Raw genomic sequence first — 14,810 nt, forward strand, 5'->3', positions numbered from 1 at the left:
GAGATTACACCCAATCTTGTGTTCTTTGATTTTTCATGCTCTTGATTTATGCTACGATGTTATGGTTTATTTATTTTATTATTTAATTTGTGGAATAATCTAATCTCCATGTACCATGGTCCTGTAACATAAATACCAAGTGTCATTTTTAAAGATTGATTCGTACATCAGACTTCTGCTTTATGGGATAAGCCCAAACCTTTCGTGAAAAGTCATCAATAAATGTAACGAAGTACGTCGCACCCCCTAGTGACTGACAGGGCTGTTCACAAACATCAGAATGCACAAGAGCCAATGGCTCACCCATGCATGACATACCAGACTTCTTATGCGAGTTCCTAGTCTGCATGCCATATAAACAATGATCACATGACGCAAAGTCAAAAGAGTCAAAAGGCGGGATATACTGCAAAGCATGAAGCATTTTCATTCCTTTAAGAGACATATGCCCCAAACGAGCATGCCAAAGAGATACATGTGGGATAGAACCCACTGCCAAAACATGATCAAGACTAGAACCAGATACAACCAAGGGGTAGAGGCTGCCAGACTTGGCACCTCTTGCAAGTACAAGCCTGCCACGAGTAATTTTCCATGTAGAGTCTCCAAAAGACACATGATATCCTGCATCATCAAGCTGTCCAACTGACATAAGACTGCGGGTCAATGTAGGTACATGGCATACATCATGCATAATAAAAGTGCTGCCAGAGGGAAATTGCAGCATAACATCACCTATACCCACAATACCAAGAGACCTGTCATCACCAAGACGCACAGAACTAGAAACAGTGCGGTATGTATGAAACCACTCTCTGCAGGGGGTGTCACATGAAAGGACGCACCCGAATCCAAAAACCAACACTGTGCATACATAGAGTGAGTGTCAGTCATTTGTGAGGCATCACATGAAGAGGCTGCAAGAATATAATCTCCATCAGAGTCCTCGGGCTACATAACATTAATTTCGTCAATCTTAACACTGGACTTTGCAGGTACAATACTGCGATCAGAGGACTTCTCCTGCACTTTCGATTTCCCCTTTTCTTTGCGCCTTTCATTGCGTAGTTCATGACATTGTGGCCTAATGTGGCCCTTTTTCCCACAATGATGGCATGTAACATTTGCATTCCTGCCACGGGATTTGCTGCGTGACTTCCCACAAGACTTGGATCGAGATCTCTGAGACTCCCGTCCACGGCCACTGCCATTCTTTCCATTTCCATCATTCTTGCCTCTAACTGTCAATGCATGAGAGACACGTGAGGCATCCAAATTCTTTCTGTTTATCTCTTCTTGAAAAAGAGCACTCTCAACAACAGATAGCTTAAGTGTAGTAGTAGAGGCACACAAAGCAGTATGAAAGATATCCCAAGAGTCATTAAGAGTGCCAAGCAAGAACAAGGGAGTCACATCCTCCTTAAAATCAATGCCCTGCAAAACCAAATGCTTTAAGATAGCATGAAACTGACTCAAGTGAGTAGACATAGTCACATTCTCCTTCATACGAAGATCCATGAGCTGTTTCAACCAATACATCTGACTAGCAGGACTTTTCTTATCATACAAGATCTTCTCCCAAAGATCCCATGCACTGTGTGATTCCTCAACTACATTGTAGTGTACCTGTTCTGTGAGAGACAGTATGATAGTGGACTTGCACAATTCATCAAGCTCAAGCCATTGATCGTTAGGCATCGTGGGGCGGGCTGCTGCCCACTCAATGTCAGTGGTTTAACCTGCGATTTTTCTGCACCAACACTTGCCAAATTTGGCTTTTCCAATAGCCATAGTTCGTACCATCCAACTTAGTGATGTTGAATATAGCATTATCAGTGGAAGAACTAGCCATAATGCAAGCTGGAAACAGTGCAGACTATCAAAATTGCTTGTTGTATACTGCTGTAAACAGCCCAAAATGCCACCAAATCAAGACAAACGAGCAAGGTACAAGTGATCAATGCTGTTGTCCACCAAGTACAAGTGATCAATGCTGTTGTCCACCAAGTACTAGTGAAAGTACATCAAATGAAAGTGATTCATCATGATAAATGCATGTCAGTCCAAAGCAAACAGCTTGCTGTAATAGCCTACAGCAGTAGGTAAAAGAGAGCTAATAGTGAGCAAATGAAGATCCAAAGTCAATAAATGACTGCCAAATCCAAAACCGGCATCAAGCGGGCATAGCATAGGCATATGACAGCCAAAATACATGAACCAACACCCAAGTATGTCAAAGAAGTCGGTGTCTACTCAATGAAGACGGATCCAAATCAGCTCATAAGCATCCAAGACGGACCAAGTAGCATCAACCAAGCATCATACACAGTGAGATCCCAATCTCAAATTTCAAGTAGCTCAAGTATATGACCCACAAGCTCTAGGTATGGCCAATGACAATAGGCATAACCTCTCCCACTGGCACAAAAGTTGGTAGGAAATCAAGCATCAATGGCACAAAAGTCGGTAGGAAATCAAGTATAAGACCCGCAAGCTCTAGGTATGGCCAATGACAATAGGCATAACCTCTCCCACTGGCACAAAAGTCGGTAGGAAATCAAGCATCAATGCTCATAGAAGGCATGTAACTGCACCAGTGATCAAGTATCCAAGACCGTACATCTCTGATAGCATCCAAGTACGAGCCCAAGTCAATCTCTGATAGCATCCAAGTACATCATGTAAGAGCCCAAGTCAATCTCTGACAAGCCAATAATCATCCAAAAGAGGCTCCAAAGTATCCAAGTACAAGCCCAATTGAAGCTCCAAGTGGCAATGAAACTCAAACAATGTATGTAGCATGCATCTCTGACATATGCTCCAAAGCATGTACCAACGGGTCAAGCATAGACCATAGGTATAACCAATGTCACAAAAGCATACCACAGTAGACCAAAGTTGATCAAAGGCCACTCGATACGGAGCTCAATCGAAGCTCAATAGGCATTCCGGAACCATCCAAGACATTTGCCAACCTCCATTTGCATCCAAATAGTTATAGGCATCACCCGGGAGGCACCCAAGACCAATAGGCAATAGATAAAGTGAGTTAAATAGCTTCAGCCTTGGTGTATTATAGCAATAAAATCACTACTAAACTGAGCATAAACAAGGCCAAAATCAGCACCAAATCAATGGCATATCATATGCATAGCTTCCCATAACATCCGGGCATCATTTGGGTAGGTATGAGCATCATTTGGGTAGGTATGAGCATCCAATGTCAGTGCCAACCAAGCATTAGCATCAAATGTCAATGTAGCACTGCCTGTAAATGACTGTGGACTATTATGATAGTCCTGGACTGAAGTCCAAACCCTTCAATGTCAATGCCCAAGCTCAAGGAGCAATGTTAGGCCTCAAAGGAGTGTTGCCAATGAGGATGAAGACCACAAATGAGTTGCCAAGCATGAAGAGGAGCTGGAGTTGAATGCCAAGCATGAAGAGGAGCTGGAGCTGGAGTTTGAATGCCAATGCTGAAACAGGCCTATGGACGGATCACGAAGGTGTGGCTATGGCTGCCAAGAGTGAAGACAAGAGTGTAGGTATTCGAATGAATGCTGAAGGAGTGCATGACCATGTTCAAGAGCTCAAAGAGCCAAGCTCTTATACCAGTTGAAAGGTGAGAAGGATAGAACAAGAGAGCACAGAGGTGAGAGCTATGGCGGGATGCAGCAAGAGCAAGAAAGAGAGAGACACCAAATGTGGGAACTCCAACAGTCACAATGTGTGACCGGCCTTCCCTTTATTCAAATGTCACTGAAAGATTAAATAATGAAGTGACAGTGATGGGCGCCCACCGCCTGCAGTGTGCAGGTGCAGGTACTGTCAGTAATACACGGGCAGCTAGGCGGAGGCGCCTTTACCCCCAACAATATATACACACACACACACCATGGATATCTTCCATCCACCTTGGCTCAGATGCACCTGTGTAAACCCTAACTCTAAATCTACACTCCTTTTATTGGATATGTGGACTTGTTTTGGACATGTGTCTGTGTCTACTTAAGGAGCATACTGAAGGGAGGAAAACAAATCACATTGAGAAGTAATGTTCTAGTTAGCACCACTATTAAAATACCAAACATACTGATTTGTCTCGCTGACATGCATATGTCATGGATGTAAGAGTCATAAAATATAGTACATAATGAATGCCCAATCATACTATGCATAGTTTGCTGACTCATTCTTTTAGCACTTGGTGGTGCTGATGCATCAACCATGTCCATGCCTTACTCTTTCTTCTTCTCCTTCTATAGCCTTTTACACACACACACACAAACACACACGAGAGTGTAAGACACAATAGAGAGAGAGAGAGATGGATGGCTAAATTTTCTTCTATCTTCTTCTCTTCTATGCAACCATATAACTAAAAGATAAGGGTATATATATAAAGGGAAAGTACTCTTCTACAACAACATACAAAGTGGTCAGTATATAGTGTGAACCCGACTATATGAGCTGGCACTATAACTATGCCATAACTCCAGTACTCCAAAGTGGCTGTCACACAGCCTGTCATCCACTAGTGACATATCAAACATAATCTCACCAACCATGCCAGTGGCATAAGTGCGGAAGCTGACACCCAAGTGGGTCATCAATGTCCACCCCATAACACTAGTTGAGCTCGATATCTCAACACTCCCCCTCGAGATCAACTCCATAGACTGCACTCCAAATAAGCTCCTAAACCTGTGGAGCTTCTCTATGCCCAATGACTTCGTGAAGATGTTAGCCACCTGATCCTTTGTGCTAACATATACTAGATCTACATCACCTGCTAGAACCTTCTCCCTCACACAAAGTGATAATGCACCTCAATATGCTTCATTCTAGCATGGTATACTGGGTTACTAGCCAACTGTATTCTACTCATGTTGTCACAATAAATGACAAATTCTCTATCCACGGGCTCACCCATATCACCACGTAGCTTTTGAAACCAAGCTACCTCACAAGCTGCCATAGCAGCACCCTTGTACTCTTCCTTTGTACTACTCAACAAGGAAACTGTTGGCTGCTTCTTACTGCTCCAACTCATAACAGCACTCCCAAATGAGAACATAAAACCACTGGTAGATCTCCTATCTACAACACTACCATCCCAAACAATCAGCATCTGTGTACCCATGTAGCTGTATCTCTATACTAGCCTCATAGAAAAGTCCATAATCAACTATGGACTTTATGTACCTGAGAATCCGTCTAGCTGTATCAAGTGTGGCTTCCTAGGGGCCTACATAAATTGACTCACAAGTCCAACAACATATGGCCTAGGAATGGTCATGTATATCAAGCTACTCACTATACGCCTGTATGTAGCGGGGTCTTTCAAAAGCTCACATGTATCTACGAAAATCTTTGTGTTTTGCTCCAGTGGCATTGAGATAGGCTTATAGCCTGTCATACCATACTTGGACCAACATGTCCAAGCCATATTGCCTCTGCAAAAATAACAAAATGCCATGAGGTTATCTCACTACCTCTATGCCCAAAAAATATCGCAGCTCACCCAAATCCTTCATCTCAAACTTTTGCTTCAAAAACCTCCTGACATCCTATATGTCAACATCACTATCACTAGTGATAATCAAGTCATCCATATAGATGACTAATAGCATTATCCCTCTATCTATCTTTTTCACATAAAGTGAAAAATATGCATTGGATATCTAAAATCCAATGGTAACAAGATACTCCCCAATCTTGTTTGACCATGCTCTAGGTGCCTGCTTCAAGCCATATAAGGCTTTGCGTAACCTGCACCACAAAATTTGGGTGTGCATCACTCTCATAACTTGGTGGTTGTATCATGTAAACTTCTTCTTGCAAATCACCATGCAAGAAGGTATTCTTTACATCGATTTGATGTAAAGACCAACCCTCTACAGCCATAGCAATGATAGCTCTCATGGTTGCCATGCTTACAATCGGGCTGAATGTCTCTTCATAGTCAATGCCATAAGTTTGCGTATAGCCTTTGGCCACCACCAATCTTGCCTCACTGAACCATCAATGTTATGCTTGACTTTATACACCCACTTATATCCAATTGCCTTCTTTTCCTTAGGCAAAGGCACTAACTCCCATGTTCCATTTGAATCCAATGCTGCCATCTCCTCATTCATGGCATCTTCCCATTTCTTATTTCTAAGTTCCTGCTCAAAAGAAGTGAGCTCCAATTCTTGTATTGCTTTAACCATGTAAGCATATTGATGGGTTGCATATCCATCATATCTCAACATGTCAACAGGGTACCTAACTCTCGTAGACCTGCGTACACCTGGATCACTGCCAAGTGTCCTCAAAATAGCCCTTGTTCTCCTTACAACAGGAGTAACCATAGATGGAATTCCAAGCTCCTCATCAAGGTTTTGCTCAGAGCCGCTAGAGTTACCATCCACATATGAGTGACCTGCTGATTTATCAGGCACAAAAGGTTGATCTACCTTTTCCTTCCCTCTACATGATACATGTGTATCTACATCTGTCCTCAACCTGCCTGACCATGGGATGACATTGGATCCACTGCTAGAGGACTCTCTAGGTCCACTAAGCACCTGTGATTGCTGCTCTACATGTGGTGCAGCATCAGCACTTCTTACATTTGCATCTTCTATTGCCTTCACTATTGGTGCATGTCAGCTGCTCATCTCGTCAAAGACAACATCTCTGCTTACTCGCGTCTCACAAGTGGTAGGCTTATAACATCTATAACCTTTCTGCTCCATTGCATAACCAATAAAGATGCATTTCTCTGCCTTTAGATCCAACTTTGTTCTCACTTCATTAGGAACATGCATATATGCAATACACCCAAACATTTTCAAGTGAGACACATCCAGTCTTATGTCTGTAAACTTATGTTTAGGCGTCATACCATTAACAACTATAGTGGGTGTCCTATTCATAATGTACATAGAAGTTGCTACTTCTTTTGCCCAAAAATAATGTGACATATTCAGCCCATCAAGACATGTGCCACTTTGGCAACGTGACTATTTTTTCTTTTTACAACACCATTATGTTATGGAGTGTGCCTGCATTTTATTTGCATGCCTTTTTCCTTCTCGACCAAGGCTTTAAGTCTTTGAAAGTGAGCAAACACCTCACTTTTCTCCTTCATGAAGTAAATCCACACTTTCCTAGTGTGGTCATCAATGAATGTAACATAATACCTGCAACCCTCAATTGTTGTAGTCTTGGTCGATCCCCATACATTTGAATGTATGACATCTAATGGCCTTGCAATGACATGCTTTTCATGTGGGAAAGCATGTTTGGCCTGCTTACCAAGCTGGCATGATTCACATACTTTTGTGCATATCATCAACCTTAAACTTTGGCAAACCTGCAACAATATTTTGGGTCTACATAGACTTCAGTCCGCTGTACATTCACATGACCAATGCGTTTGTGCCATATGTTAATATTTGCAATGACACCTGTTTCATGCATAATATTTGCAATGACACCTGTTTCATGCGTAAACATGGATACCTTTACTTCAGGCATGTTCACATCCAAAGAAAGAAGATCTTCAGGCATGTTTACTTCAGGCATGTTCACATCCAAAGAAAGAAGATCTTCTCAAGGATACAAAAGCAGTGGTATTCAGTAAAAAATATCTTCTCAAGGAGACAAAAGTAGTGGTATTAGGTAAAGAGAGACCAATCAATGGGAGAAGAATCTAGGAAGGGGTAACATAGCTATTCTTGAAGATTTCTTCAATGATGTAACAATGCAAAAATTTCCCATTAAAAACTTCACTCCAGGGGATGGTGTTGACCAAGAGAATAGAAGAGCACTTGTGACTAATCAGTTCTTAAACATGAATATCCCATTGGGGGTATTACAATAGTTGCAAATTGTGGTGCTAAAGCAATGGATAGAGGGATGAAGTCCTAGGGTATGGAGAAGTAGATGTGGTGGAATTCAATGTATTTTAGGGTAAACCAAAGCTATGGGAGGGTGATTCTTCCAATGCAACTCTATCTTTGGATATAAAACTTTCCCTAGGTAGTAGCAACTACCCTAGATAGAGGTTTGGGAGTTAAAGTTATCACATAGGATTTATAACATAAGTGGGATAGTTAGAGAAGATGGGAATAGTCATCAAATTGGCTTATTAAGAAATGATATCTTTAGGCTTAATGTGAGAAATGCCAATTTGGATTGCACGATTAAAATGCAAAATCCCTCCCTTCTTTTGGTGACATTTTGGGGAGACAATGGCAATCCATGATTACAAAACAAGAAAGAGAATCATCCACAAAGTAATGGCACTTTGAGATTTTGATGTAGCTTCGGACACCTCATAAAGGACCAAAGATAGATCTTGCAATAGAAATGGTGATTTTCATAGCCATGAGCACATTAATTGGTAGTGAGATGAATACTCAACATCATGGGGCCATCATGGCTTATCCAAACTTCAAGAAGGGAGGCTCATTGAAAAGAATTAAGAGTGAGATTGATACTCGACATTAGGACCATCATGGCTTGTCCAAACTTCAAGGGAATCTCATCAACAAATAAGCCACTCAAAGAATTAGTCGTGTGAAAGATTCAAGGTTGAATCTCATTTGTTGAACTCTATAGTTTCTTAAGTGCAAAGGGTGGATCCAGTTCACCAAGGTATGGTAATTGAATCTATGTTTAAAGTTGGGTCTTACTTAGGGACAAAGCGTGATGAGGATTTAAAGACACAAGTGGTTCAATTCTAAGTCTCAACACTTGGCGTGTTTCCATTGTACCAAAACAACTCCACAAATTAAAGTGCAATTGGGTGATATAGAATAATTATTTGGATATCAATGTTCCACCCTCATATTATATTATCTAGGCATTGACATTAGCTAGCTCATGTTTGTACAGCCCCCGAGTAGCCATTGTGCTGAGTAGCCCAGGTACCTAACATGCTTATATTCAAGGGGATGGCAGCCTAGGAGGCCAGATGCTTTAGAGACAACTTAGATTTTAGATTTGGCACACAGTAATATGCTACCTACTACATTGAACCATTATACAGTAGTGAGATAGCATGTCTATGTAGATTACTCTCCACAATTACATAAGCATGGGATTTGTTTCACAAAGATAATAAGACCACGTATCACTCAAGGATTTAGAATCTTCAAAGTCAACTTCAAAAAAGAGAAGCTAAATGAAGGTGAATCAATGAAGATGTTTCCCACTAGAATCAAAGAACTATGTTATTCTAGTGTTTTCCACTAGAATAAAAATCTTGTGACCAAATGGGTGAAATTGGCATGAGTGTCCTCTCCCTAGGTTTTGCTTATCACTGTCTAAGGGTTTGCTATCTAAATCTAATAGTTTTATTACATCTTTGAATGTTAGTGTTGGGCCTAGTCCTCTCACATTTGAGGAGTTCAACTCATTAATTTGAAATGTTAGTATTAGGCCTAGTCCTTAACTCATTTGAGGATTTCAACTCATTACTTTGAATGTTAGTGTTAGGCCTCATGTCACAATATCTTAATGATTGGCTATTCCAATCCTCTCAAATTGATTGGAACAATCCTTACGTAAGGAAAGGTGAAAAATTCCTCCAAGTGTGTTCGCTTCATAATTCTCACAAGCAAGCCACATTGAACAACTAAATGGCTTCTTGAGGCTCAATAAGGTGTCCAGACTCTTAGATTATGAAAGCAACTTCTCTGTTCTTTCCTTTAATTCTAATCTAGACTACTCTTAGATTATGAAAGCAACTTCTCTGTTCTTTCCTTTAATTCTAATCTAGACTACTCTTCTTGAATTACATGTTTTGAAATACAATCTTTTTGAAAGTAACCGCCCCCACGAGTTCAGGTCCACCCTTCCACCCATTTTCTAGTGTTTGATCCTTTTTTTACTTAGACCAATTCCATAGGCTCAATCCAGCCCCATCCAATCCCATGGATCTAGCTTTTTGCCTAACCATTAGACCTATGGAGCCGGTATGAACTCACACACCCATGATTGAAATTGTCTTTCTACTCACACACACCACTTAAATAGAGTTCACACATGCACTCCTCTAAAAACAATCTTTTTTATAAACACATACCATCACGTAAATCTTTTCACATATAACATGCATAATTTCACATGTACATTAAATAATATAAGGTAACACATCACTGTCATAGAATCAACACATTTCTCCTTACAACACGATTATGATCCTTAATAAGATGGCATGAACTCCCATTAACCTAGCCCCGTTCAATTCCACGGGTGTAGCTTTCTACGCTTGAGACCTATGTAGCTGGTGTGAGGTCATACACCCATAATTAAAATTACCTTTTAAACATAGTTCAAACATGCACTCCTCTAAAAATAGTCCTTTCATAAAAGCATAACATTATACAAATCTTTTCCCATATAACATGCATAGTTTTATATGTACATTAAATAATATAAGGTAACACATCAGTGTCACATCATCAACACGTATCTTCTTGTAGCACAACTATGATCCTCAACAAACTATTGGCAATTAGGATGTACTCATGACTAGCACAATCACTCTAGAATCTTTGTGAGACCATGCGTGGAGGAGCCCACATATGTCTCACATCCACCAAAATCTTAAAATCCCACTATTCCAAGGAGCTACTTCACTCAGGTGTCGTTACAGTACTAAAAGCCATTACTAATCCCAAAAGCACATACACTCCAATGCCTAGCATTAGGAACCATGTATGTCTAGTATATTGGCATGCACACATAGTCATCAGGCTCCACCCTGGAGATATGCTTCCTTGTCATCAGCCCACCCACATTTGGCCAAGAGGGGTCAAGCTCTCGGATGACTGCCCTTCACGTGATGCACCAACGGATGACCTATGTGGTGCCTTCATAGGCTCCCACAAACAAACAACACATATGCATCACATGAATACAATGTCCAATAAAATTTCAAGACATGGATTCAAGCAGCATGCATGATACTCGTATTTGAAGAAATGTACGAGACATCTGATACTCTGAGTAGGTCAAATTCCTCCAATTGTATATATCCGGGTGAGGTCTTCTCAACGCATTTCGTTCTAACTTCTTGGGGTCATACCATATTTCTTTAAGAGATTACGTCTCCTTGGTCAAATGGTCATTTGTTTCTAACTTCTTGGGGTCATATCATATTTCCTTAGGAGATTTATGGCTCCTTGGTCACATGGTAATTCATCACATTAGTGTCTATGGTCTCTAATATGGCCTTAATTCAGTGCATATTATGCGCATTGGGCTTAACGTTTGGATGGTCTCTTTATCTCCAAGTATTATGCCCAAGAGGGGTCAAGCTCTCGGATGACCGCCCTTTGTGTGATGCACCAACGGATGACAAAAATCCATGAACCTATGTGGTGCCTTCATAGGCTTCCACAAAAAAACAACACATATACATCACATGAATACGATGTCCAATAAAATTTCAAGACATGGATTCAAGTAGCATGCTTGATACTCATATTTGAAGCAATGTACGAGACATCCGATACTCTGAGTAGGTCAAATTCCTCTAGTTGTATATATCCTGTTGAGGTCTTCTTCTCAAGGAATTTCTTTCTAACTTCTTAGGGTCATACCATATTTCTTTAGGAGATTACTACTCCTTGGTCAAATGGTCATTTGTTTCTAACTTCTTGGGGTCATATCATATTTCCTTAGGAGATTTATGGCTCCTTGGTTAAATGGTGATTCATCACATCAATGTCTATGGTCTCTAATATGGCCTTAATTCAGTGCACATTATGTGCATTGGGTTTAACATTTGGATGGTCTCTTTATCTCCAAGTATTATACCCAATTTTTATTCAAGTTTTCATTTGTTTTTGACGATCCTGCCATATCTCCAAGTATCATGCCCAATTTGTATTCAAAATTTCATTTGTTTTTACCAATCCTACCATAGATTGTTAGATTTTTATTCCTAATTCTTCTTAAGGATTCTCTCTTTAGGATAATATCTACGCAAGACAAGGTTCTTATCTCCTATTTTGTTCAGTTCCATTTTCCTATGGCTACTTTATCTAAGAATTTATCTCAACTATTGCTATCACTCTTATCTAAGCTTTCTCTCTTTGTCTTGGATCTTCTCTCTCTAGATTAAGGAATTAATTTCTTAGGGCTAGGTCAATTCATGCTTTAGATTAACCTAGGTCTAGAATAATACTCATAAATTTATAGGACAACCTAAGGTCTAATTAATTACTTTTTAGCTTTGGGTTCTCTATTTTAGGGTCTTGTGTAGAGATTGAATTTAATCCCAAAAATTTACAAGATATTAATTGATCCTTTTAAAAAAGGTCTAAGTTATATAATTATGCTCTACAAGCCTTATGAAACATCAAGCTAAGGTGGTTCTAGCCTCTAGGGTGTAGTGTATTAAATTTATAAAAATCAAGCTAAGGTGGTTCTATTCTCTATCTAGGGTGCAGTGCATTAAATTTATAGAGAATTATTTATTCAATTAATTGACCCAATAGAAAAAAGGTTAAAAACCATTCACAAGTGAAAATAGGCAAGGGAAAATACATAAATTGACTAATTGTACATGTTGTATCTTGTCAGCCTACCTTGGGGTTTGATGAAGATGCTAAATTGAATAATTTTGATGCTCCCTTTTCTTCAAAAATACATGCCTAACTTTGAGCCTCCAAATACGCAGCCACAAACTCCAAATATGAATTTTGAGGTGGTTTAAAGTACAAGTAAATACCCTAGATTATAATCTTGTGCAAGCACAGTCTAGGTGCTAAATGTACTCTCCTACGAGCTAGAAAAAATCATGTATTTGCAATTTGAGGAAGGGGGACTTTTTATACATGAAAATGATGGATTGGAACTAGTAATACACTCCCATATGACTCATGTATGCAATCCACCAAAACCCATGCAACGAAACCTTTATCTTCATGCAACCTCCCCATTTTCATGCATTCAACCATGCTCATATGCATCTAACCCTTACATCAAGTTAACTCCCTCCTTGAGTTTTCTATTAGTTACCAATCTTATCCCCTTAATTATTTTTTTGGCTCAAAAGTTCAATCCATTTAACTTTAGAATTTACACATTCAACCTTAGTTCAATTAATATGCACTCTTCTATTTATAATTTTCCAAGGCTAAAGCTATCACACTTAGACACATGATTTATTTTTATTTACATGAAAATTATTTTTAATTACCAAATTTTCTCAAAATAACTCGTTTATTTATTTCACAATATTTCCTAATGTCATTTATCTCTTTCTAACTCTAATGCGTGTGTAGTGGGGTGCACATGCATATGTGCCTTTCCATGTGCACATGAAAAGGTCCCAAATAAAATTAATTTTTTTAATTTTTCTCAGGCTTTTGAATTTCTCTCTTTTAAATGCACACCCTCTGATTAATCGTGCATTCTTTCCCTAGAATATACACTAGAGAGAAAATACCTCAAGTTATTTTTTAGGAAGACGGACCTTACATTCTCCTCCACTTGAAGATCCAAGATGTTCTCATCTCGCGAACATGAGATAATGATTCCTTAATTCTTCCTCTTTCTCCCAAGTGGTATCTTTGGTTGGGAAAAACTCCCGCTTGACTAGATATTCCTTTAAGATCCAGCTTCTAAAGAGGCTTTTGTTTAACGTCTCAATTTTATTCTAGTCCTAATTCTACTTGTTCTTGAGTTAGAAAACCAACTTGCTCATCATTCAATCTATGACTAGGATCTTGTACATATCAAACCAACATGAAAGACATTATGGATTTTCAAAAATGGAGGAAGTAAAAGTTCATAAGCTTGATCTTTGACCCTCCATGTAAACACATATAGTCCACAATGACAACTTCTCATACTTGCCCAAGGAGAGAGAACTTATCTTGTGTCATACACGAAGAAAAACAATGTCATTTTCATTAAACTCCCTATTAGATATCTTTAAAGTAGCATATTTCTTTGGCCTATCTTGGGTCGTAATAACAAAGAAAAACTATGTCAACTTCATTAAACTCCCTATTAGATGTCTTTAAATCGGCATATTTCTTTGGCCTATCTTGGGTAGCTTTAATGTACTTCTTTATGGATTGTGTTTAATATTCCATCTCATCTAGCATTTGCTTTAACACTTCTACTTTGATGAGTGGATTGGAACAATTCAATGGCATTATGTAATCTTGTCCATATAGTATCTTAAATGGACTCATTTTGATCTTGTCCATATATAGTGCCTTAAATGGACTCATTTCGATTGCTTTAATGATGAGAGGCATTATAAGAAAACTCCACTTAATGTAAATAGTTCATCCATCTCTTGGGTTCTCATCCACAAAATTCTTGAAGCATAACTTTGATCACCACCCCCTCAATTTGGCCATTGATTTTGTGACAAGGGTGCTGCGTATACCTGAGGGGTGGTGAAGAGCAGAGAGGGTTGTCGTCCCAAGTGGTGTCGATGGTGAAGGTAAGCAGAGAGTGGGTTGTCGTCCTAATGATGTGATGTAACAGAGTGGGTTGATGTCCCAGAGAGTACTAATGATAAAATGATAATGTCATGTGCTCGTTTTTGATTATCCATGCCTACATTAAGCTATCAATTAATTGCTCACTAATTATGTCTTAATTATTATCTAATCTCTTTGTTAATGATGTTGATTCTAGCATTTGATCTACCATAGCTCATTACATTGTTGTAATTTTAACATGGTATCAGAGCCTAGCCTAGAATCCATCAATTTGTGAGCCCATCTAATCACCTAGCTAATTAGGATTAGTAGATAATTAGTATTTTTACCTCTTTTCAACTA

Source organism: Cibotium barometz, chromosome 15 (assembly GCF_041138505.1).
Source record: "Cibotium barometz isolate CiBa-2024 chromosome 15, ASM4113850v1, whole genome shotgun sequence".
In the NCBI taxonomy this organism is placed as follows: domain Eukaryota; kingdom Viridiplantae; phylum Streptophyta; class Polypodiopsida; order Cyatheales; family Cibotiaceae; genus Cibotium; species Cibotium barometz.